We start from the raw sequence: 27,521 nt of genomic DNA on the forward strand, positions 1-27,521 counted from the left end.
TCTTCAACCCTAATCATAAGCAAAATACAAGGTATAATCCTCTGAAAGTAAGGAAAGGCCGAGGAAGGGTGTGAAAATGTAAGAATCTATGGATCTAACAAACTTAACACCGTCGAGGTCGGCAGACAGCACAAATTTACCAAAGGTGGTCGGATAGGAAAGGTGAAGACGAAGAGGCTGGCACAACTATGTGGAAATAATGTTGTGCGTTCCATGAGTGCCAGCTCACGGTGTACGAAAGGCAGGGGTTACCGTGGGTGTATTCTACGCCCTTACTCAATAGGGTTAATTGGACTGTACGAGAGTGTACGCTCAGACATATGTACATACTCTCAAACCGTAGTAATAATACTGGCTTATGGCCTCCGGAGAGGCCTGATGCAGGTCTTTTTCCAGTAGACGGCCTATGAGGCGACCTGCATGTCTCTGAAGAGGAGGGCCCTACCTAGGATGATTTCTAATGTTGAATACGCCACACAAACACCCAGCCTTCGAGCCGTTGGAATTAACCAATTAAGGTTAAAATCCCCGATCTGACCGGAAATCGAACCCGGGACCCTCTGAACCGAAGGCCAGTACGCCGACCATTCAGCCAACGAGTCGGACTCTCAAACCGTGTCCTCTTCCTTTTAAACTAATGCGTACCATAAGGCAACTTACATTCTCTGACATGTGTGTTAGCATGCACAAGTAGGCAATAACTACCATTAACATATATGAGGCTGCAGCGGAGGCAATGTAAAGCTTTACACTGATCACAGTAAATGTGAAATGAAACGCCTCACCGTCACTGTTGCACGTGCAGGAGGCTAGTTACTATTGTGCAGACGTCGTTATCGGAATTGGCCTCAAACGTGACCATGTATTGTAGTTCCAAGAATAGTTCGTACTAAACCCTGGAACAAAAGGGATCGATACTGGAAACCTATTCGCTATTCAGCGTTTCAGTATTTTGGCTCTTTGACTACACCATTCTTTGATCCTTAGCTCAAGGCTATCAATTTTCCAGCTTGCATATCGAAATATGGAATGCACACCTATGCTCAGTTACAATACAGAAATACCTGAAGGACAAAATATTGAAATGCAGATATTTTATACTTGTTTATGTACCCTATATTTATATTCTTTATTTATTTATTTATATATTTATGTTTTGTTTATTTTGCATCTTCCGCTTATCTTTGGACCCAGTACTCTTCCAATCTCTCTCTTCTCGAATCCAGTGGATTGTTGGACGTGGAGTGGCCGCTGTTTAGTGGTTCTAGGGAAGTTATGGATCTTACGAGTTTTCTATTCAGGTAATGTGTATTTCAGTCGAATAGTTTTCCCTTGGGTATACGCCATTTTTATCCGCTTACTCCATTTGGTGTCGATCTATGGGAGATTGTCCTGTGGAGTTAGTATAGACACAATTTTATAATTTAGGCCTATTTGTTAATTGTTTTATTTTGATATTACCTCTTGCCCTTTGAAGTAATTAATTTTCAAATCTACAATTTTTATTTCTTGTCAGTCATGCTGAAGATTTTCTTGAAATGTAATGATATAATTGTTTCATTTTCTTTCTTTCTTTCTTCTTACGTATTAGTTTTAACATTTTTACTTCTTTATTTCACACGTTGTTTAATCGACACAGATAGGTCTTAGTACTATTATTTTTAGATTATCTCCACTCAGAACAACATGTCTTCTAATAATAACGTGAATACTGTGTTTTATATTTCGTTTGTTGTACTTTATTTGCTGTTCTTTTTTTGAATGATCGTATACTAACTTTCTTTGAGAAAACTCTCGATCCTAGTCTTGACATATCTGCATTTTCCTCAATATTACTCACAGTAGCAATTATTATGAAGTACAGTAAGTACAGTTTGTTTATTTCCTGATAACATAATATTTGCAGCAAATACGATACAAATATTGCGTAATATTCGTCTAGTTTAGTCTGTCTTTAATGATACGGAAGGCAAGGTATGGATGGTGTAAAGAAATGAGAGCTATGGAAAATAAGGAGAATAATGCATGATTTTAGTCTTCAATCAAGGAGGATCCTTGGTTGTAGAAAATATGTAGAGCCAGACGTAGCTGGTGCAAAGAATCAATCTTCAAATGAATAAACAAGAGTTGTAGACGTCTTCCTTAGATTTTATGAATGTGCACCATATAGAATGAAACAGTATTTACATTGTTGCTGTTGTTCATGTTCAGTTTTGGGGGCTTAGTAGTCCCATAAACTCGCATTCCGCCCATTCTCTGTTGTACCTGTAGTTTTCCACGCAGTTGGATTGAGACCGATTTCTGGCTCTACGACAATTTGGATGCATATGAATAGAATCGAATACAGGCTACGGCCATTTTCTTCTCAGTCTTGGCCTCGGTTAGCACTATGTGTAGTAACTCAAAAGAGAATTGGGTGCACGGTATTGCATGTTCCTCGCGTTTAATATTTCATCAGACTTAATTTTAATTATGTCCAGCTCCATAGCGAAATAGTCAGCGCGCTAGCCTTTGCTTACAGTGGTCCAGGATTCCATTCCCGACAGGGTACTGAATTTTAACCATAATTAGTTAATTTCGCTGGCACGGGGTCTGGGTGTACGTGTCGTGTTCATCATTTCATTCTCATCACGACGCGCAGGTCGCCTATTGGAGTCAAATCAAAAGGCCTGCATATGGCGAGTCGAACATGTCCTCGGACACTCTCGGCACTAAAAGCCATACGTATTTCATTTCAACTTTAATTATTATAAAAATACACAGTAATTCACCTCCCATGTGAATTCACCACTTTCTAGTCGATCATCTTTTGTGTCAAAAAGGTATCAATACAGGCAATTAGACAGGACTTAACACATAGCCATACCATGTATCTGCAACAAGGATGCCTCAATCACCTTACACCCGCAACTGAGAAAAGTGTACTCATTCTGTTTTAGAGCAACTTCTTGGCACAAAATGTAAGCGCACTCTTGCACGGACGAATCAGTATCAAACTTTGTATATCTTGTACAGAGCTATGATATTTTCTATTGCTATTTGTTTTACGTCACACCGACTCGGACAGGTCTTATGGCAAGGATCGGGATAGGGCAGGGCTAGGACTGCGAAGGAAGCGTCCGTGGCCCCAATTAAGTTACAGCCCCAAAATTTGCCTGGTGTGAAAGTGGGAAACCATGGAAAATCATTTCCAGGGTTGTCCACGTTGTAATTCTAACCCACTTTTCCCGGAATGCAATCTCACAGCCACATGCCCCGAACCGCATAGCCGCCTAGCTCGGTATGACTTCTACTCATGAAATAACTGTTACATTTCAATGCACAATTGTCTACTGCGCACTTTGTCAATAAACATGCTTAGTTCTATTATGTTAGAAAAGTATCGTTTAGGGCAATTTGTAGTGAATGTCCTAGTTTAAACTCATTCTATGCAGTTTCTTAAGTGCGGCCAGTATCCATTAATCGGGGGATAGTGGGTTCGAGCCCCACTCTCGGCAGCCCTGAAGATGGTTTTCCGTGGTTTCTCATTTTCACACCAGGCAAATGCTGGGGCTGTACCTTAATTAAGGCCACGGCCGCTTACTTTCTACTCCTAGGCCTTTCATATCCCATCGTCGCCATAAGACCTATCTTTGTAGGTGCGACGTAAAGCAAACAGCAAAAAAAAAAAAAAAAAATCTAAAACATACAAGTACATCCTTTATTGGCAAAGTGTAGATAAACCTCCATTATCTTTTGTGTCAAAAAAAGTATCAATACAGGCAATTAGGCAGGACTTAACACAGCCATACTATGTATCTGCAGACAAGGATGTCTCAATCACCTTCCACGCAGTGAAATGTAAATATACCGCCACCTGACGTAACTACTATATACAGGGCGGTCATTCTGAAAGGTAATTTGAAAAAAAAAACAAAAAAAAACGTCGATATCTCACGCCGTAACAGCTACTAAAGTTAGCCAATCAAATCGCTTCACGGGGGGACTTCAGATGGGCTATGCGAACCGGTTTTGATGAATTTGCACGTAGTTTATGACCGGCTTGAGAGCGATAATAGAAGAAATAAACTTCTCCAGGGGAGGCCCTTGAACAAGGACCTGCCTCACGCTAGGCTCGCCTTATCGCAAGCACGCTAATGTGGCACTGGCTGAAACCCACGGTGTGTTAGTGTTTGATGCTCATTTCTTGGCATGGGTCTCAAGCCCGACAAAGGCACGTGCGGATTTAGCAACACTGCCTTGTAAGGCCGGTTTGAATTCGGCAGCGAAGCGTTCTGATTGGCTGACTTCAGTAACGTATAAAATGGCAACGGCGCGAGATATCGACGTAATTTTTCAAATTAGTTGTTAGTATGACCAACGCTCTAACGCTCATTTAGTCGGTTCACATTGTTTCCGACCATCCTGTATATATATATATATATATATATATATATATTACAATGTGCTATACATCGGACCGACACAGATAGGTCTTATGGCGACGATGGGATAGGAAAGGGTAGGAGTGGAAAGGAAGCGGCCGTGGCCTCAATTAAGGTACAAAACCCCCAAACCCCATGGCACTACAGCCTTTGAAGGGTCTTGGCATGCCAAGCGACCGCTGCTCAGCCCGAAGGCCTGCAGATTACGAGGTATTGTGTCATCAGCACGACGAATCCTCTCGGCCGTTATTCTTGGCTTTCTAGATCGGGGCCGCTTTCTCACCGTCAGATAGCTCTTCAATTCTAATCACGTACGCTGAGTGGACCTCGAACCAGCCCTCAGGTCCAGGTAAAAATCCCTCACCTGGCCGGGAATCGAACCCGGGGCCTCCAGGTAAGAGGCAGGCACGCTACCCCTACACCACGGGGCCGGCTAATTAAGGTACAGACCCAGCATTTACCTGGTATGAAAATGGGAAATCCACACCAGGCAAATGCTGGGGCTGAACCTTAATTAAGGCCACGGCCGCTTCCTTCCCATTCTTAGGCCTTTCCTGTCCCATCGTCGCCATAAGACCTATCTGTGTCGGTGCGGCGTAAAGCAAATAGCAAGAAAATGGGAAATCACGGAAAACCATCTTCAGAGCTGCCGACAGCGGAGTTCGAACCTACTGACTACTATACATATTGTCCATATTGTATTAAATACGCCCTTCTAGTCGTTTTACTTTTCTTGTCCTTTCCAGGAACGATTCAAGGAGCCATGCCTTCCTCCACAATTTGTGGAAGTTTCACTTGTGAATCACCCGGTACTTCTACTTTCTATACACCTGTAGGATATCATGTTGTATCCCCGTGTGTTTTCTCTCTGTTTCCACTTTGTTCGCGAGTACGACTAGAACTTCCTTTGGAATGTCTGACTTATTAATCCATGCCCTGAGGTTATTACTGCGGAGATAGATATTTTGCGAAGAGCATTTACAGTAGAATGCTATATTTTAACTTCAAATGGAGCGATTTAAACCACAGCGTGGAAATATTTGATGTACACATCCATAAAATGTGGTAATTTGGAATTAAAGTATGGCTGGATTAAAAATGACGAGTTGAAAGTCATGCATTTATTCTATTTGATCATAGAACTCTCCTCCCAGCATTACCACTGCGAAGTACAGTATTTGCTAACTCGTGCACCGAAAATGAAACCAATGTGAGGGCGGTAATTAGACTGGAGGATTACTTGGCGCAGTTGAAAATAACTTCTTACGGGCTATTATTGTAGCTGGGTAAGGCATAAGGTGAAAGGAAATTTAAACTGACTTTAAACTATGATTATACCGGGCGAGTTAGCAGTGCGGTTAGGGGCGCGAAGCTGCGACCGGGAGATAGTGGGTTCGAACTCCACTGTCGGCAGCTCTGAAGATGATTTTCTGCGGTTTCCCCTTTTTACACCAGGGAAATGTTGGGGCTGTACTTTAATTAAATCCACGGCTGCTTCCTTCCCACTCCTAGGCCTTTCCTATCCCATCGTTGCCATAAGACCTATCTGCACCGGGCGAGTTCGCCCTGCAGCTGTGAGCTTGCATCCAGGAGATACAGGGTTCGAACCCTACTGCCGGCAGCCCTGAGAATGGTTTTACGTTTTTCCAATTTTTTTGCTAGTTGCTTTACGTCGCACCGACACAGATAGGTCTTATGGCGACGATGGGACAGGGAAGGGCTAGGAGTGGGAAGGAAGCGGCCGTGGCCTTAATTAAGGTACAGCCCCAGCATTTGCCTGGTGTGAAAATGGGAGACCACGGAATACCATCTTCAGGGCTGCCGACAGTGGGGTTCGAACCTACTATCTCCCGAATACTGGATACTGGCCGCACTTAAGCGACTGCAACTATCGAGCTCGGTTTTTCCCAATTTCACACCAGGCAAATGTTGGGGATGTACCTTAATTAAGGCACGGCTGCAATTTTCGCACTCCTAAGCCTTTCCTATTCCATCGCGCCTTAAAAGCCATCTGTGTCGGTGCGATGTAAAGAAAACTGTAAAAAGAAAAAAAAATGGAACTATGGTTACTCAAGAACACAACGTCAAAGAAGGAAAAATACGAAGCTAATTCCGAAAGTAAGTTTCCGGAATTTATATTTTGAGAAGAAAATTATTTCGTATGCATTTCCGAGACTTAGGTCTGTGTCACTGCGGAAGAAGTGATAGCAAGAGTACATGCCGTCATATGTGCAGAAGTAGGCTTAATGGCCGCATAGGACGTACTCGAGCTACAATCGCTTTGCTGAACGATGGCTAAGAGGCGCTCTATCCTTGTTATTAGTGTCAGTTCCATGTCACCTACCGTGTTGCCAGCTCTCTTTATACGCTCATGTGATCTTGCGGTTTTTGTCCAAGGCAACAAAACTGTCTTATCTTTTCTCGCTCGCTGAGCTCACCTTGTGTTTAAAATAGTAAGAACATAAAATATAATTAAACATAGCAAAAATGGAATTAATTGTAATATGAACACATGTATTAATCAACTTTACACTCGTCGTTACAAGTTGCTTTACGTCGCAGATAGGTCTTATGGCGACGATGGGACTGGGAAGACTAGAAGTGGAAAGGAAACGGCCATGGCCTTAATTAAGGTACAGCCCCAGCATTTACCTTATGTGAAAATGGGAAGCATGGCAATCATCTTCACGGCTGCCGACAGTGGGGTTCGAATCCACTATCTCCCGAATATTGGATACTGGCCGCACTTAAGCGACTGCAGTTATCGAGCTCGGTAACTTTACACTCGTCTGGTCTTCATTTGAACTAATTTCTTCTTTGCGAATACATTAATCTATATTAACAACAATCGAATCTCTGTCGTTGGAATCCCGTAAAAATAATCATGTTCTACTTTCCTTTTGTGGTCAATATCTTCTGCATAAATCGGAATCTATAAGCTCAACAGATCAACGCATTCTCGAAAAACTTTGCACGCACGAACACTTCTTTTCCTCACTCATATTTTTAATGCACCCAGACCAGTTCGATAGGATTTCGATTGTGGTGGTTTGAGGTAATCGTTAAACCTCGTGACCGAATTCTTGCAATGCTGAGTTCATGCCACGTGGAGGAGACATGCAAACGTTAGTATGTTACTGCAACACTGTATTTGTTTTACATCGCACCGACATATGACGACGATAGGATACGACAGGATTAGGACTGTGAAAGAAGCGATCGTGGCCATTAAAGGTCACTCTCTCTCTCAAATCCAAATTCACAGTTACGTGACCCAAACCGCGCAGTCAAATCGCTCGGTAATTGGATAATGAGACTGATGAACGCAAAATATTGGTACCATAAAAACCAAACCCCACGGCACTTAACGCCCTAGAAGGGGCCTGGGCCTGCCGAGCGACCGCTGCTCAGCCCGAAGGCCTGCAGTTTACGAGGGGTCGTGTGGTCAGCACGACGCATCCTCTCGGCCGCTATTCTGGGCTTTCGAAACCGGGGCCGCCATCTCATCGTTAGATAACTCCTCAATTCTAATCACGTAGGCTAAGTGGTCCTCGAACCAGATCTCAGGTCGGGAGAAAAACCTGACCTGGCCGGGAATCGAACCCGGCTCCTCCGGGTAAGAGGCAGGCACGCTACTCCTACATCACGGAGCCGGCAAAATATTGGTACGGTGAAGAAAAATATTTCCCACTGCTCCCCTGTCTTTGCCGCTTTAATTATTTCGTGTGAAGTATGTTTCGAAACCCAAGAAATAAGGAGTATAGTACACTGCCTGATAAAAAGTAAAGCACCCCGGAGGGGAGGAGCAAACGAAATGAAACATCACGTGTTGAGAGTTATGACAAAATCGAGTCAAGAACTTGGTAGTACTAATCCACTTATAAGTATGACGTTGCACCTCCTCTGGTCTGGATGGATGCACTGATTCGTTGGGAAGGGTGTTATAAATCCGTTGTATCCTCTCCTGAGCCAAGCTGGCCTACAACTGTTGTGACTGGTTCTTGATATCTTGGGCACTGGCAGTGGGACAGAGTTGACGTCTGAACTGGCCTCACATATGTTCTATTGGGGACAGATCTGGAGATCTTGCTGACGCGAGTGCCTCAATATCACGCACACAGTTCATAGAGACATGTGCCTTGTGTGGACGAGTTCTGTCCTGTTGAGAAATGGCACCACGATACTGTCGCTTGAGAGGTAACACATGAGGACGCAGGAGGTCCGTGACGTACCGTTGTGCCGTCAGAGTTCCCTCAATCACTACCAGCCGTGACCTGAAATCGTACGTGATGGATCCTCACACGATGACGCCAGGAGGAACGCCGCTGTGCCTCTCCAAAACATTGGAAGAATGGAACCTATCCCCAGGTCGCCAATATACTCGCAGACGATGGTCATCCGTGATAGTGCAGAACCGCAGTTCATCGCTGAACACAGTGCGACGCCAATCATCAACGGCTCATGCCTCTCGGTCACGGCACAACTCCAAGTGTTGTGGTGTTAGCGGCAACCTACGCAAGGTTCGGCTGCTGCTAGTCTCCGACCAATGGTGCGAGAGACACAGAATGTTGCATGGAGTCCATTACTTGTTCTCAGATGGCAGGCGCAGATGTGAAGGGGTTACGATGTGCTTGATGCACAATAGGGCGATCCTCCCTTGAGGTGGTCAGACGTGTTGACCCCAAACTTGACGACGAGTAGACCTATGCCTGCCCTCACGTTACCATGCAGTACAGCACTGGGCCAATGCCCCACTAATCCGGATATTACACGATTCTACCAGCCGGCCAGATGGACACCCGTAATGCGGCCACTTTCAAATTCTGTCACGTTCTGATAACGCTGTCTCACACGAGCATGCGGTATCTCCATGTTCTTCACAATGATCACTCAACATTTGACGCTGTTCATGCCCCTTATATACTCTACCAGGCCTAGCAACAACACTAAACACAAACAATACTAAACCACCCTCGTGACCGTTCTACCTGTCACAGAGAATTGCAACTCTAATCATTTACATATCCGCCGACGGCGTGTACGTGTACAAAGTTACACCGACACCCGTCCATTTCTTCTGCGTGCTTCAGTTTCTTAGTTAGGGACTGTTTAACATAATATTATATTAACAGATTGGATTCCAAATAAGTGGATGCGGTGATAAAATCGCTGTGCTGGCAAACTCTCGCTCTAAGCTGTGAATTCTCAGGATGTTACTATGGAAATTTCAAGGGAAACAGTACTGCAGTTTGTTTCACGGCGAATTTTGTTTTGAGTTCCTTTTTCCCTCTGTTCTTCACAAAGAAAACCTACACACACTCAATTCTGGCAATAAAACACAAATATCATATATGATCCCCAAAACGTTCGGGTCAGAGATTCTGGGTTCTATTCCTGCCGAATTCCACTGGTTTAGAGACTGGGTATTCGTGATTTTCTTAACACATCACTCTTCCTTGCATACAACAACTCACACCGCCAACAACTACAGAAAAATGTGATAGTAGAATACATCTCTGCACGTAGTGTTGGCGTCAGGAATGGCATATGGCCAAAGGACTGGGCCAAATCCACACACGCAACACAGATCGCACCCGCGGTCCCATCAGGGTGTGGGGAAATTGGCAGAGAAGAAAGAAGAACCATCCTCAAGACTTCTTTTCAAGATACTGGTAGATCTGCAAAAAGGGGCATGTCGATCACCAAAAACGCTATGCGTCTGAGTAGGAATCGAATTAAGTATCCTGAATGTTAAAAACTCATTTAATACACTCCATAATGACTTAGAGGTCGCAATAGGAGTATCCTAAATCTTGTTCATTCAAGCTAAGAGCTAATTCAGGAAACGGAGATCAAGTATGATGTTTGAGAAGGACCGTCACATACAAACGCGGGAAGGGGCGAGGGGTGGGCGGCGATGATGTAATTTATAGCTATTGAAACAAAAGTGAATCCATTAAACAACACATTCTTTGTACAGTATATATGCCGAGATATAGCTTGGGAGCCTTCCAATCGAACTGAGAAAATAAGCAAGATGAAATTCGCTCCCGGTTAACTTCGGCATATTTCTATGTGGTTCTGTCAAACTTCACATTTAAACCAAACGAACGAAACCTAATACTACGTAACTTCTAATTTTTAGTAATGTGCTGACAATTAGACTGACTTTCCATTATGAACTAATCGATTCCATCGATCAGTATTCAAACAATGACAACTTTTATGAGACGCTTGCTACTAGGTCACTCGTCCATAATGATGAATGGATGGTTGGTAGCTAACATACAGGTCAGCCTCTTTTCCTTCCAGTTCTTGTGGCAAATAAGTCATGCATGTATAGTTCTGCAGGGTACTATTTAGCAATATTTGCTTCTGCATTTGGAGGTCAGGGTTCTGTTCCCTGCCCTGTTAGAGATTTTTTATCTGGGGAGGAGGGACGGTTAGAATGTGATTGGAAAGATCCATGTAGTTCAGCTACCCCTCAGCTACCTTGGGGATAGTGCTTGGAAGGAGCTGCACTTAATCTATGAATCTGAGAACACAATATAGCATCGTGGAATAACAGACAGATTTTGCATATGAAAACTACATACAGTAGAGCTCTTGACCACTCTGTCCTAAGATAATAAAGAAACAGTCAAGGTGAGCAGCCAAAGATGAAACTGATGCACTCAAACACAAGTCAACAAGGCACCACCATTTACTTAGTTAAAGAACAACATAACATCCTCTCGTTGGCTTTGGCAGCCGTATGACTGCTGCCCAGCCAGATTAAGTGCATATATTGAAATGCCAAGTGGTCAGCGTAATGATTTTCTGAATTATATGGATAGGCATATTTGGTTGTCTAATTACTCAAGTATAATTTTTAAAGTTTTGGGAATAAAAGCATTTTCATATTAAAGTATTTCAACATGGCTCATCACTCAATAAATAGGGAGGAGGGAGTTTGAATATTTCAATTGAGATCATATTGTATCTTGGTGACCCGTATGAACGTTATATTTACCAAAATTACCTCACCGAAACATGTTCCTCTCATAAAAGATTTCAGAGTGCATATTTCCTTTTCTGTTTTTCATCTTGCGGTTTGAGCACGGTTTCGCTACGGTCGGATATTAAAAGGGAATGAAGGAGAAGTGAAGAATTGTTGTTGGAATTGAAACATCGATCGAACGGTGGCCTATATGAGAGAGTCAGATAAGACGAAGGCTCCGTTACGCTTCGGAAACATGAGATTTAATCTCAACTGAACCGGAAATATAAAAGGACTTTGTGGCACTTGGACAGGATGAGATGAATGGAGTTATCAGGCTTTCTAATTAAACTTCAGCTTTCTTTCCTTTACACCATGTAACTGATTTATACTTAATTGGAAATACCGTTCTACAGAGAAAAATATAACAATAAACATGTTCTCAGAATAAAATAATTTATTCTCTTGATACGGTATAAATACAGTGAAAATTGTCATGAAAAGTAGGATTGGCATTTTAGCTTAATTTTATCATAACTATGACAGATTGTCTCGTAATACTGTATCTTCTCTTGGTTGTGATTTTACATACGTACTTTTTTGAAAGCGATAGAGAGGGAGGGAGAGAGTGAGAGAGAAAGAGATTGTGATGTTTGTTGTTTAAAGGCGAATAACATCTAGGTCATCGGCCCCTAGTGGTACGAAATGAGACAAAATGTAATGACAATTTAAAATTTCAAAATTCTTCCACTGACCAGAATTCAAAACTTGAGGAGGAAGAATGAATGGATGAATATGAATGTAGAATAATGAGTGGATCCAACTCAGAATATTAAAAGTTTTGAATAATTCCAAAATCAATCCACTGAATAGAATTATATACCACGATGAACAATGATTATGAACTAAAAATCAACAATCAGAGGATCCCAACCTCAGTACCCGACCTTCCCAGAAACTAACTTAAAACAATGGCATATACCGACCAAGGGGCTTCTTCCGAAGCACAATCCTGAATCGATAATGCTTGTTGTCTAAAGGGGTTCAAAATCCAGGTATTTCTCATGTAGTAGTACTAATCACAAGTAACGTAGACTCACGATGTTCCTTACATTTTGGTAGGCCTAATACTCACAGGTAATGTACTACGCACAGGTAACGCAGACTTATGGTGTTCTCACATAGTGATACTTATTTTTTTTGCTATTGGCTTTACGTCGCACCGTCACAGATAGGTCTTATGGCAACGATGGGAGAGAAAAGGTCTAGGACTGTGAAGGAAGCGGCCGTGGCCTTAATTAAGGTACATCCACAGCATTTGCATGGTGTGAAAATGGGAAACCACGAAAAACCATCTTCAGGACTGCCGACAGTGGGGTTCGAATACTGGATACTGGCCGCACTTAAGCGACGATGGGAGAGGAAATGGATAGGACTGTGAAGGAAGTGGCCGTGGCCTTAATTAAGGTACATCCACAGCATTTGCATGGTGTGAAAATGGGAAACCACGGAAAACCATCTTCAGGACTGCCGACAGTGGGGTTCGAATACTGGATACTGGCCGCACTTAAGCGACGATGGGAGAGGAAATGGATAGGACTGTGAAGGAAGTGGCCGTGGCCTTAATTAAGGTACATCCGCAGCATTTGCATGGTGTGAAAATGGGAAACCACGGAAAACCATCTTCAGGACTGCCGACAGTGGGGTTCGAATACTAGATACTAGCCGCACTTAAGCGACGATGGGAGAGGAAATGGATAGGACTGTGAAGGAAGTGGCCGTGGCCTTAATTAAGGTACATCCACAGCATTTGCCTGGTGTGAAAATGGGAAACCACGAAAAACCATCTTCAGGACTGCCGACAGTGGGGTTCGAATACTGGATACTGGCCGCATTTAAGCGACGATGGGAGAGGAAATGGATAGGACTGTGAAGGAAGTGGCCGTGGCCTTAATTAAGGTACATCCACAGCATTTGCATGGTGTGAAAATGGGAAACCACGGAAAACCATCTTCAGGACTGCCGACAGTGGGGTTCGAATACTGGATACTGGTCGCATTTAAGCGACGATGGGAGAGGAAATGGATAGGACTGTGAAGGAAGTGGCCATGGCCTTAATTAAGGTACATCCACAGCATTTGCATGGTGTGAAAATGGGAAACCACGGAAAACCATCTTCAGGACTGCCGACAGTGGGGTTCGAATACTAGATACTAGCCGCACTTAAGCGACTGCAGCTATCGAGCTCGGTCATAGTGGTACTAATCACAGGTACCCGTACTATCCCATGGTGTTCCTCACATAGTGGGTACTAATCATAGGCAACACAGTCTCACGGCGTCGCTCATATAGTGGTTCTAATAGTGGTTCTAATCACAGACCCGTGGTGTTCTTCGAAACGCATACCCATAATGACTACAACCAGACCCTGAAAGACCCCAGGAAGAATAGCGACTTGTTATCTCCTTGGGACGTTCCAATCGAACTTGGACAGAGGGGAGTCAAATCAAAAATCAAAATCAAAATCTCTTTATTTGCAAATGAGGTATCTACCTCGGTGGCAAATGGTACACTAAAATACATTATTGTCAAGCACTAAATTTTAAATTAACAGGAGATGAAGAAAATTTTCCTAGAATACTATATTATACAATTTACGCTAATATTTTTTTCTATTAAACACACACATCATCCTTAATAAATTTATATTGTTTACAAAATTCTACTTATAATATCTTACAAACATAGTCAACTCATATACAGTACGGTATGTGAAATTACTTCTAATAATACTATACAACTGGTATAAGATTAAAAATAACATTGAATTTATTTACATATTTATATTTTACCCATTTTGGAACCTAAGTAGCATAACGGAGTCTTCGTCATAGAGGCTGATACTATACACGGGTACTGTAAATCCATAGTGATCCACCCACAGATCCATGGTATTCCTCACATAGTAGTACTAATCGCAAGAAAAGTGGACTCATGCTATTCCTCGAGTGCTGGTACTAATCACAGGTAATCTCTTGGTTCAAAATTCAGCATCCCTTGGTCACCCCTTTTAGTCGCCTCTTAGGACAGGTAGGGGATATCGTGGTTGCATTCTTCGTCTGCGTCCTCATCCACAGAGGGTGTGCAAGAGAGATATTGGAATGCAATAGAAAATTATACTCTACCGTCCCTCAATCATGAATGACCAGCAACTGCGTCCTGGGTATTTACTACCGTTATCTTCACTGATGCATGCATTAACTTAATTATAATTCAAAATACTACATATATTCTAAACAACCGAAAGTTACAGAAATTAATTAAAATGTAATTAACTTATTCATCGATAGGGCGTTCACCAAAATATCGGCTGATCGGATAACGATAGACTATTGCCATTCCATTTTCCAGTATTTGAAGTGTAGTAAGGAACTCATTAAATACTTAACAGTTCCGTTTCCCACATGTAAAGAATAATTATCAAGGAACCAATACCAACTTGTTTTCCTAATAGGAGCATACTGAAAATGAAAACCTACAACCTGTTTTCCAGTCATTGACCGGGTCAGGGATGGAATGAATGAAACCTATATAGGCTGTTATTACAATGGGGTCGCCACTCCCAAGGTGATTTATTAATGAGTGATAAATGCTATGAAATGATAATGGAGAGTGTTGCTGGAATGAAAGATGACAGGGAAAACCGGAGTACCCGGAGAAAAACCTGTCATGCCTCCGCTTTGTCCAGCACAAATCTCACATGGAGTCACCGGGATTTGAACCACGGTATCCAGCGGTGAGAGGACGACGCGTTGCCGTCTGAGCCACGGAGGCTTCAATAGGAGCATACTAACTTGATGAAATAACGTAACAAAGAATCGAAGACAAATTCATCATGTGCTTATTTTGGAAATTCGACGAGCAATTTTGAGATATTAAAGGTTTTTCGCAGGTGTAGGCCTTCGGTCAAATGCCTACACCAATGAAGAATATTTAAAAATAAGTGCTTGTCGGATTTTCAAAATAAGTACATCAATGCATTCAGCGATCAATTATTTTAGTGCTATTGGGTAGAATTGGTGTCTTCCTGTTTGATAACACAAAATTGCTATTGTTTCTCGGTAATAAGTGCCGGAGACGAAACGGATAGCATTCTGTGAGCATCTTGTCATGATTGAAGAATCTGAAAACAGAAAATCGATATATTTAAAACGGGCCAGTCGATATTTAAGGTGAACGTCTTAGCTGAATAACCATGTGTATAGGATATGTTCAGAGTCAATAAGAAGATGTATTAAACATATAGTCATTCCGTTTTTATTTTCTTGGCTAGTTCTAATGGGATCGTGTAAAAGAATATGCCCCGCTTTCCTCTGGAAATTATGAATAACTTAGATATCGAGACCAACTTTGCTTTCTGAATAGAACTATACAAGTTTTATCCACCAGTACAGCAGGCAAATATAGCGGTGTGCTTACTTTTACCGTAAATAAATCTTTATGGATCACACCAGCATTCCAAACTAACGATCCGATGACATATATTACTCCACTTAAAGCAACAAGCAGGTTATCATAATATTTTCAAATGTTGTGCGAGTAATATATATGGGGTATCGCAACTAAGAATGCACGTTCCTGTCGTTCGCATTCCACGTAAAACTGGAGGTCATGTATACAATTTAATACATTACTCAAAAAAGAAGTGTGGTCCCTTTTTTAATATTTTCATACCTCTATTATACGCAAACATGTTGAAATGAAAACAGACACGCAATGAAAACAAACCTTCTTTTCCGCAACAGTCAAGAATGGAAAGCGTTCTTTGGACACTCAATACACGACGTAATTGCACATGTGTCATAAACAAAGCGGTCCCTGGTCACACACAAAAATGACAACAAGATAATTTTTTTTTGCTAGGGGCTTTACGTCGCACCGACACAGATAGGTCTTATGGCGACGATGGGATAGGAAAGGCCTAGGAGTTGGAAGGAAGCGGCCGTGGCCTTAATTAAGGTACAGCCCCAGCATTTGCCTGGTGTGAAAATGGGAAACCACGGAAAACCATTTTCAGGGCTGCCGATAGTGGGATTCGAACCTACTATCTCCCGGATGCAAGCTCACAGCCGCGCGCCTCTACGCGCACGGCCAACTCGCCCGGTACAAGATAATTAAGGGTCTTAATAAGGGGTATTGCCACCCCCTTACATTGATAACAGCTTTACAACTCCTTCTAATGCTCCAGACAAGGTGCTGCACGTTCAGTTGAGGGGGAGGGCCTACTCTTCCAAAAGGGCGTCTTCAAGGGCTTTTAGTGTTTGGGGCGGTGGAATTCTCGCTCGGATGCGTTGCTCTAGTTGGTCCAAGATTTGCTCAATCGGATTAAAGTCAGTACTTCTGGATGGCCACTGGATTCGTTGCACGTGGGCTTTAGCAGGAATCTCCGAAGGATGTTGGCATCATGCGCTCTGGCAGTATCATGCATGAATGCTGCATTTTATGCAAGTTCCTTCATGTGAGGTATCACATGTGACACTTATTTATTCATTTAATAATTTATTTATTATGTTTATTTAGCTTATGACTAATACACAGTGTTATAAGCTACACACAAATAATAAACACGGGAACAGAACCAGCTTTTGGGTGGTTAACCATGTGCATTTGCAGAGTTTTGAAATAATAAACAGGTAAAACAAAACCACTAAACAATCAACCAAAAGTCTCACGCTCCAGGAGGGCATACGGATTAAGAAAGCAAGGAGGGGATAGAATATTAAATGTGAGGAACATAATGCACCTTCCACTGTTTAGCGCCTATACATAGTATTGCCCTGGAAATATACGATATTGGGATTAATAGTTTTGGCAAACAATGCTCGAGGGAAAAAGTATTTAGGGAAATAGCGTACAAGGTAAAAGTATTCAAAACATTCAAACCCCATGTCGCAACAGCCCCGAAGGGCATGGCCTACCGAGTGACCTCTGCTCAGTCTGAAGGCCTGCAGATTAAGAGGTGTCGTGTGTCAGCACGACGAATCCTTTTGGCGTCTCCGAAAACCGAAACAGTAGTTAGAGGGACGTAAAACAAATAGCATTATTATTATTATACGAATCCTCTTGGCCGTTTTTATTAGGTTTCTAGACCGGGGCTGCTATCTCACCATCAGATAGCTCTTCAATTGTAATCACGTAGGCTGAGCGGACTTCGAACCAACCCTCAGATCCAGGTAGAAATCCCTGACCTGGCCGGGAATCTAAACCGGGTCCTCCAAGTAAGAGGTAGCCACTCTACCTATAGATCGCGATTGGGGTTAATAGTTTCGGAAAACAATGCGCGAGGAAAAATATTTAGGGAAAATGTACAAGGTAGAAATATTAAATGGAAGAAATAGCTTGGGTAAAAATCTGTAGAAATATGTGTCCGGGAACCAGGCCGCTTCCTTTTAAGTCCCAGCCCATTCCTATATTACTGTCGCCGAAATACTGAATGTGGTAATATGACATTCAACCGTAGCAAAAAAAAAAAAAAAAAAAAAAAAAAAAAAAAAAAAAAAAAAATCATTTCGCATAAATGTATAGACTGAGAGCTCCATAATATGCACTTTACAGGAGATAACCATTCTGATGCGCCCTGTTGAGGCACAGGTCATTCAGTGTGCCTAACGAGAAAATGGGTGAGAACACTATTCTAAAAGCAAATTGAACTATTGTTTTAAAAATTACAGTACCGGGCGAGTTGGCCGTGCGCGTAGAGGCGCGCGGCTGTGAGCTTGCATCCGGGAGATAGTAGGTTCGAATCCCACTATCGGCAGCCCTGAAAATGGTTTTCCGTGGTTTCCCATTTTCACACCAGGCAAATGCTGGGGCTGTACCTTAATTAAGGCCACGGGCACTTCCTTCCAACTCCTAGGCCTTTCCTATCCCATCGTCGCCATAAGACCTATCTGTGTCGGTGCGACGTAAAGCCCCTAGCAAAAAAAAAAAAAAAAAAAAATTACAGTGGTAAACACATGAACCCTCGGTTTTGATAAAAGGGATGATATTTAATGAAGAAGGACCATGATTATTGAAATATAGGTGCATTCCTCCCTCAGATGCGGTTGATCTACTGAGTATTTCATCGTATGCGCTAAAGTAACTTTATTAATCTTAGAGCATAATTTGTACCTAATGGTGTTGGATTCTCTTGTAATGCCCAACACGCTGAAACTGAACTGGGTACGAAATAAATGGTGCCATTAAGGCATTCCTAGTGGCATACAGAGCGCAGAGCCGTTAGCCATCCTGCGAACAATGGCGGGCGTATATCGCAATACTTCCAGCCATGGAGGGAGTGTGGGGGAATGCAAATCAATGAGGTAGCTCCCGTTGTCTAGCCAGCCAGCTATTGTACGGGAGGATCCTTTATTTACATAGTACTGAAGCTTTTAAATATCTAGGAGAATGCATTTCTTGAGGGAAATATTAATACGAGCCTCATTTATTGCGACCTACTTCGTGGAAATAATGGCCTGTGTGCTACCACTGTATCTAGACTGCAACCACTTCACTAAAACTGGGAGACATGCACTACATTCTCATTATATGTAGGCACGTTGTTCACAAGCGGAGTGTATTGTGTCTGAGGTACACAGCACTTAGAACACTCTTTTGTCAACAACACATTGCAGCAGCAGTTCGCGCAAAAATATTCTCTTTTTATTCTACTGTACTGTTCAGCTTACTTTATTTATTTATTTATTTATTTATTTATTTATTTATTTATTTATTTATTTATTTATTTATTTATTTAATTTATCTTTTATTCTACGTAAAAGTAAATAGGTCATCTTAAAGGCCATGAAGGGCCTCCACAGGAAAGGGAGGTGAAGATTTCTATCTGTTGTAACGATTTTGTACTGCTAAGGACGGAAATCAACTTGGCATGCATGCTTTTTGTAATATGAATGCACTACAGGACTAACATATATCTTCACCAGTTGTATTATTGTTTCCAAAATTCCTGACTTCTTCACAGGGAATAGAATTAAAATGCTCTGTGTATACATTTACTGTCTTGGTTAGACCGCCCTATATTTATTGACTTGCGTTTAACTATCAATACATTAATTAAAGATGAGTATAAAGGTGTATTATTTACTAGCCTTACAGCCTAAAAAACGAGGTTAGAAATCCAGCGATTGCAAGTGAATTCGTGTCTATAAAAAATATGAACTGTAGATATGATAATCGCTTGGGATTTCACAGTGCTATAACTCGATGTAATGATTTTTGCAAACTAATCATTGAGATGTTAACGTCTGACATGTATTACAGCTTCACTAAATGCCTAACCTCAATCTGCTTGTTTTATTTATTATTATTATTATTATTATTATTATTATTATTATTATTATTATTATTATTATTATTATTATTATTATTATTATTGTACCGGGCGGTACACCTCTACGACGCAAGTTCAAATCTTGCGCCAATTGAAACTTCGCTATAGGAGAAACCCTGAACTGTAACAACTGAATTAACTCTCCTGTTTATCAGAAGATGTCTCTAGGTGCTCTAGGTGTTTTTGATTTGCTTTTGTTGATCAAGAAGTGTGGACATTCTCTAACAGATGTCTCTACTAAAAACTATGATTATGCACTCTGGTGCGAAGGAATAAACTTTCTTGGAGAAATTTTGTATTCATAACTTTTGTCTTTACTAAATTTTGTTCTTTTATTTGAGCGTTGGCAATATTAAGCTTCCTTTCCTCCTGTTTTGAATTTAACCAATCCTAAATTTCTGTAATTAATTTCCCACCAATAAGGTGTTTATTCATCGCCTTGTGTATAAGGTTTTGCTGTTAGCCAATAAAACTTTTGTGGGCGGGTCCTAATCATTCATGAAAGGTCTCGAATTTTCCGCGAGGGTATAAAAACTGCTGATTTTCTTGTCTCCGGGCCACTTCAATAACATCTAGCTTAGTGTGTGGATATGTAACAGGAGGCGGGAAGCGCCTCTTTCTTCGGGCAACAGATCTTCAACAAGGTAATGGCCATTTAACATCTTTTCTTGCTAGCTCAGCAGTTTAACTTGCGGGGAAGGTTCGAAACCTTTAATATGTAATCCACCTCTTTAAAATGTAAATCCCTTTTCAGTCTATGTAAAATCTACAAATCACTTTAACTGTAAAGCGGGGATAGAGAGTGCTTTACCCTCTCGAGCTCCTCTTCATTTTGAATTTGAGGTGACTATGTTTTCGTAACCGTTTTTCTCTCCCTTCTTAATGTGTTAAATTTATCTTGTATACTAGTCACCTCCATAGATTGGGATTAGCCCCTGTGTAATCAGCCTAGCGCCACTTAGGTTTTAAAATGTGTATTTAGGAGTGCAAGTTCACGTCTCCACTCCTCTCTGTACTTTGGACCAGTAACTTAACCTGTTGTTTTTTTTTCTTCATGCGAAGGCCCTGTAGGTTGGGTACAAGATACCCCTGTTTCATTGTAAGTGTGCCTTGAGGGCAGTTAGAAGTAAAGTTTGTTGTGGCCTTTGATAGGCTTGTAAAATTGAGAGCAGGTCAGCTCTTTCTGGTATTTTCGAAGGTGCCTCTAGGTGGCTTGACATTACTAAGCGGGAGCAAGAGCTCCATGTAGTTAAGGGTTTTCTGCCCTTTTGTATTTTGTGGTTGTGAGCTGGGAGCTCAAGGATTGACGTATTGGGGCTCGCAGCCCAGGATTTGTAAAGACATCTTAACTTGTGTTTTCGCTTGTAAAAGTATTATTGTACCTGAATGTTTAGTTTTTTTATTTCACTTAGTGAAAATTGTTAAATGTTGTTATCTGTTGAAAATATAACCTTTATTTAAATTTTAATTTCATCTTTAAGACTTGTAGTTAGACCCATTCCAGTCCGCACCTTCTTTCACCTCTGCCTTCCACGGATAACTCCGTAACAATTATTATTATTATTATTATTATTATTATTATTATTATTATTACAACTTTCCCATGCGGAGGCTGCCACAAGGACAAAGTATGTCGACTACACAGTATTCTGTCTTCTAAGTTACTGTTGACTTTGCTAGTGTGCCAGGTAGAAAAATTCATCACAAGGTTCAGGAATAAATTTGCAATTACATATTTAAATACGGTTCATATTTTGGTTACATTTTGGCATGTATTGAATCTCGGATGGGATGATGTATTCCTGCGATGGCGGGTTGATGTATGTATCAATGCTAGCCGAGGTCATTTTGAACATTTCGTGTAAGAAAGTGTTTCATGTGGTATGCTGGGACGTTCTGTTCCTGTTTATTAGTTGTAGAACATGAGGTCTAACATTTCTGGACCCATGTCCATACCACATATTTTCTTATTCTGCGTGTGAGGATAGTATCCCGGAAGTTTGGCCGTACCTTGTCGCTACATCCTGAATATTCCACTTAAAATGTAAGGAGAAATGGAGAGGAGGGTAGAACAAGAGATTGAAGTGATCTCCCGATATTCCTACCTCACTCAGAATATCTAGACCAAGATGGGGTGGATATGTGATGGAGTGAGTTGACTGAGAGGTACAAGTCGTGTAACTGTAAGCTTGCATTCTGAAAATTCTACGTTCGATCCCCGGCACCAGCAGTCCTGAATATTGTTTTCTGTGGTTTACCCTTTTTCACATGAGGCAAATGCTGGGTTTGCTTCCTAATTAAGGCCACGGGCACTTTTCTAGCCCTATCCTGTCCCTGCGTTGCTGGGGTAGTTAAGGAAGAATATCCTAAGGCCTTCGATCGTTGTCATAATTACCTAGATTGGCCATAAGTGGGTTTGAGCTCAGGTGGAGCTTCTCGTAAAGCTTAAAGGCCATGTGTTTGATCCTGCTCTGAACGATATCGAGTTGGCAACCTTCCATGCAGATCGCTGTTCATCTCATACCACTGAGCAACTGTCAAATGGTTAAGCGTGCGGTTCTGTACGCGCTGTACCCTTAATAGGTCTGACATCGCTGCACCCCACCATATAGGGGTATGCATACTCTAAGATAGGTTGCACAGTCGACTTACACAGCAGGAGCCAGTTTTCTGTTGTTAGCCAATTGTTGGCTCTTATCATCGGCATTAGTTTGAAAAGGCGCACATTAGCTTGGGCAGTGATACGTTTGATATGATCGGCATGATCCACTGTCTGGGGTGACACCTGCATATTTTGTTTTTTGTTTTTCTGGTCCACCTGATGATTCTGCCGAAAAGCATAAAGGGCGCGGGACGGCGTTTCGTGAAGGGTATAGCACTACTTTTGTCTACGTTAATTTTGATTCTCCACTTCTCTACCCAGGGTTCGAGAGTTGAGAGCGCGTCTTGGAGGTACTCCTTTACTTTAGCTGCCTGCCACGAGACAGAGGATATGTCTGTGTCGTCCGCGTACATATACAGTTTCGCGTCTGTAGGCTTTGGCATGTCAGTCATAAATATGTTGGAAATTATAGCCGAGATCACACTGCCCTGCGGGACATCCGCCTCTAAGGGGCGCGGGTCCGATAGAGCATTGCTAACCTGGACCTGGAATTTCCTGTCAGCTAGACTGCTAGTCAATTGGAGTGGTGTCGCAATTCCACCTCCATGGTGGTGGTGGGGGGGGGGTGATCGCTGATTGACTGTAGAATTCCGACAGCACTCAATTCCAATGAGAGCTTCGTAGTCATGGAAATCATTCAGGACCCTTGAAAATGCCTAACGCAGTAAGTCCTACAGTTCACATTACAATTTTGCATAATAATAATAATAATAATAATAATAATAATAATAATAATAATAATAATAATAATAATAATAATAATAATAATTAAAATCATCATCATCATAGTAATTTTGTGGCTATTGCTACCCTGGTTCAGTCTATGTATGGCAGACCCTCCGATGTGGGTGAGGGCCATCTGCCGCGTGTAATTATGGAGGAGGCCATAGTTGTGTGTGGGGTGTGAGTTGCAGGGATGTTGCGGAAAGTACAAACACCCAGTCCCCCAGCCGAAGGTATTAACAATTTTCGGTTAAAATTTCCGACCGGAAATCGAATCTGAGGCTCTCTGAACCGGAAGTGACTACGCTGACCATTCAGCCAAGGAGCTGAGTATAATAATAATAATAATAATAATAATAATAATAATAATAATAATAATAATAATAATAATAATAATAATAATAATAATAATAATTTGTTTATTAGGTGGCTCCTGGAATAAGCCACACCTCATATTCTTTTAGAAGTTATCGTAAAAATATCGAACGGGGCTGAGTTGGGGTCATGCCCGCAAGTTTTGACGTGGAATATGTACCACGTGACAGGTACTGTGGAAGTAAAGTATCTAACTAGAGTGGGTTCGAAATATTTCTACCACTGGGGAAGTAGTGTGCTCAGTTGGGGTCCCAGGTACACGGAATTCGCCTCATGACGCTCGGCCGCCTTCAATTTGAGACGCTTCCGATATTCCTTTTGACGCCGCGTATTGATGAACTTGGAAAATTTAGAATTCTGATAAATCTCTATATCATCTTAAATGTATTTTCAATAATTATGAGACCATTTATGGTCCACATGTCACGATAATTTGTGAAAGAGGGAATTGTTTCGCACCATATTTTTGACATATATGTCTTACGGCTGGGGATCATCCTAAAATTTGCGTTAACGAAGTTAGCGTTACAAAACTGTGACGGAAGTGTAACCCTAGCAACCGTGCGGGCTGTGATGTAAAATATGGATACGTGGTCAGATTTGATTTTCGCAAAGGGAAAAGTAGTTTCTTTTTTTTAAATGTTCACCACTTAATTTTTTGAGGTATTCTTGTATAACTCACTGAGAAGAATCATTTAACACCTCACACAACATGCTACCACGCAGGAGTCCACAGCTACACTAACTGTTAGCCGCGCGGCACGGCAATTTTAGTTTCTCAGGATGGTGGTGCTATTGCATCACACCGTGAAGTCATACAGAGGTAAGGCTAATAATAACGTTAATGGTTTTACGTCCCGCTAACTACTTTACGTATTTTGGAGAGAGCCGAGGAGCCGAAATTTTGTCCCGCAGGAGTTCTTGTAAGTGCCAGTAAATCTACCAAAACGAGGCTGGCGTATATGAGCACCTTAAAATACCACCGGACTGAGCCAGGATCTAACCCCCTAACTTGAGCTCAGAAGGCCAGCGCCTAACCGTCGGAGATACTCAGACCAGCGAGGTAGGCTAGCCACTAGCTACATAGTTCCTTCCTCTTAGCAATAAGATACTGAACACTGTTGTCGCTTGATTGAAGTGACTTTGATGTTTAAATTCTCGTGTTACTTTAACGCTCATTGGCCGATGTACGGTTCCGAAACCACAAGGTTTTCATATTAAAACCTACCGGCCACAAAGTTCTCTTAGTGAGCGAGCTCCTCTTCGTCAAGATAGCGAATGGCCTCGACATACATACTGTTGCGTAAGTGTCATTAGTCAGCACTCATCCCGCTTAGCTGCAGGTGAACATGGGAATAAATACTAGCTTAATGTACTGTACAATAATTTTAAGGTATACTCTGAGGGCAACAGATAATGTCTTCTTCATCGACAAGTACGGTAAAATTTAGTTTTATAGGGATGTGCTTCTTCGGCAAATTTTCTTGCATCACAGTAATGTGGTCAGCAGGATACAGGCAACTTGGTGGACTAATTACAGTTGAGCTTATTGCATATAATTAAGAACTGCACCTCCGACACGCCGAGCCATCCTCCTATGCACCAAAATTTGCGTAGAAAATGCAAGACTCCTACGTTGTATGGCAGTGGCGGACTATTTTTAACTCCAGTCCCCAGCTGATATTCGCAGACTCTGGAGTCCCTTGAGAATACCGAACACAGTCTTCGGTGAAAGATCGAGAACTCAAATTTCTGTAAACCACGGTCCATAAGCCCAGGAAACTTCCCTTACAATGTTAGAATATTCATGTAAGAGTGCAAAATGATTCTAAACTTAGGGACTCTACAACGTGCGAAATATTTATGGATATAGAAGTGCCGTTATTGAATCTTGCATTGTCAGAGGGTAGAAATGCTGGCCTTCTGAGTCCATATTAACAGGTTTTATTAGTTCAGTCCGGGGGCATCTGAAGGTGCTGAAATACTGTACACCAGACTTGCGTCGGTAGATTTACCAGCACGCAAAAGAGCTCTTGCAGAACAAAATACCGGTATTTAGGTGACTCCGAAAGCTATAAAACATAGTAAGTAATAGAACATGGAACCAATAACATTAATTATTGTATATTTTTAATTAGTATTAAAATGGTTTATTTTTGCCTTTCCGAACATCCTTTCATAGTCAACTCACATTCGTATTTAGTTTAACACTATTAGGGGAAGTTCATTTTCCATCTCTTGTGGTTTTCTTTATCCTTTGAGTACTGTCATTCAACAACCGGTTGAGAGTCTTCTTCGTTAGTTATGACTCGATGCCGACGCCTTTTAAACTGTACTGGAAGAATAATTTAAATACACTCTACGGATGTTCCGTCCAACTTTAACGTCTACGTCTCTGGTGCAAATCTCGGCGACTGCCTTGTGAAATGTGTGCAAGACATACTGTAGAAATTGTGTGATTCCCCTGTCGATTTCAGTTCGTTGGTATTTCATAAACATTCGTTAATTTTCTTCTTGGAGGTATTTGAAAGGCCTCAACGGTTGGCAGATTTCTATTGATAGGTGCTAGGTGAGTTTCCATCACCTGGCTACAACCAAGTTACGAGCGTTTTATTCCCTTGTGTGCGATGACGTAACTTGATCATTAAATATAATATTCTCGGATTATGTCATGTTCCAGTCAATTCCTGTCATGGAAGAAGCCAGCTTGCACCTTCAGTTCAACCCTCTTGAAGATACAAAGTACCTCTAGGGCAAGATTTATTACTGCTGATATAACACTAGATTTTTAGCATTAAAATGGGATGAATGTATGAATATTAATTTTCATGTCACAATAAAATTTAATACAATCTGATGGAATTACTACATCAGTAATAACATGAATAAAACCATGAGCTGATATGTGTTTCGTTATTTTCGCCGAGCAGCTAGGCAATGTATTTCTTAGAACGAGCGAAGTTTTAAAAGGCGACATTGAAGATTTTTACGTATAAACTTTAGTTCATAAGTCCCCTCGAACATGTTAGTTTATATTGTCTGTTATCTGAACTACGGCCATCTTGGCGGAAGCCAGCGACAATGTACTTTGTAGTGTAAATTTTACCCTAGAGCAACGGATTTTCATGCCAAAATGAACTAGACTGAATAGAAAAACAATGGAATATTAATTTAAATAATAATAATAATAATAATAATTGTACCGGGCGGTACACCTCCACTCCGCTAATTTAAAATGTGCGCCTGTTGAAACTCCTCTGCTGGAGGAAGTCTGAACCTTATTGACAGTATTAATTTTCTACCGTCTCAGAAGATGTCACCACGTGGAAAATTTTGAGTTTTTGAACTGTGTCATTTTTGATGTGTTTTTGTTTCGCTTGAAGTAAGAAGTGTGAACTTTCTCTTCTAGAGGACACTACTGAAGATCTACAATAGTGCAACCTAGTGCGGAGTCAAAGAACTATTTTTTTGGAGAAAATTTAATTTCAAGAGTTTGTTCTTTGTTAAATTTCTTTCTATCATTGTTTAAGTTGGCAATATTTACCCCTTTCTTCCCCTTGTGTTGAACCTAACCAATCCCGAATTTCTTAAATTAATTTCTATCCAATCAGATGTATCTTCCCCCAACTTTAATCTGTTGCGGGGTCCTATCCAATAAAGAGTTTGTGGGAGGGTGTTTTCTTTCCCCTAACGCCTAGAAACTTCCGCGAGAGTATTTAAACTGCTGATTTTTGGGTCTCTAGGCCACTTCTGTTCCATCTTTCAGTGTGTTAAGTACATAGCAGGGGGCGGGAAGCGCCTCTTTCTTCTCCAGCCGTTCAACACAAGGTAATGGCCGATTAATAACTTCTTTCTTTGCTAGCTCAGCAGTTTAACTTTCGGGGCGGGTTCTAAGTGTTCAGCCATGTAACCTTTTCCTAAAATGTAACTACTCCTTTCATATATTCTCTTTTAAAACGACATATT

Source organism: Anabrus simplex, chromosome 1 (assembly GCF_040414725.1).
Source record: "Anabrus simplex isolate iqAnaSimp1 chromosome 1, ASM4041472v1, whole genome shotgun sequence".
NCBI lineage: Eukaryota > Metazoa > Arthropoda > Insecta > Orthoptera > Tettigoniidae > Anabrus > Anabrus simplex.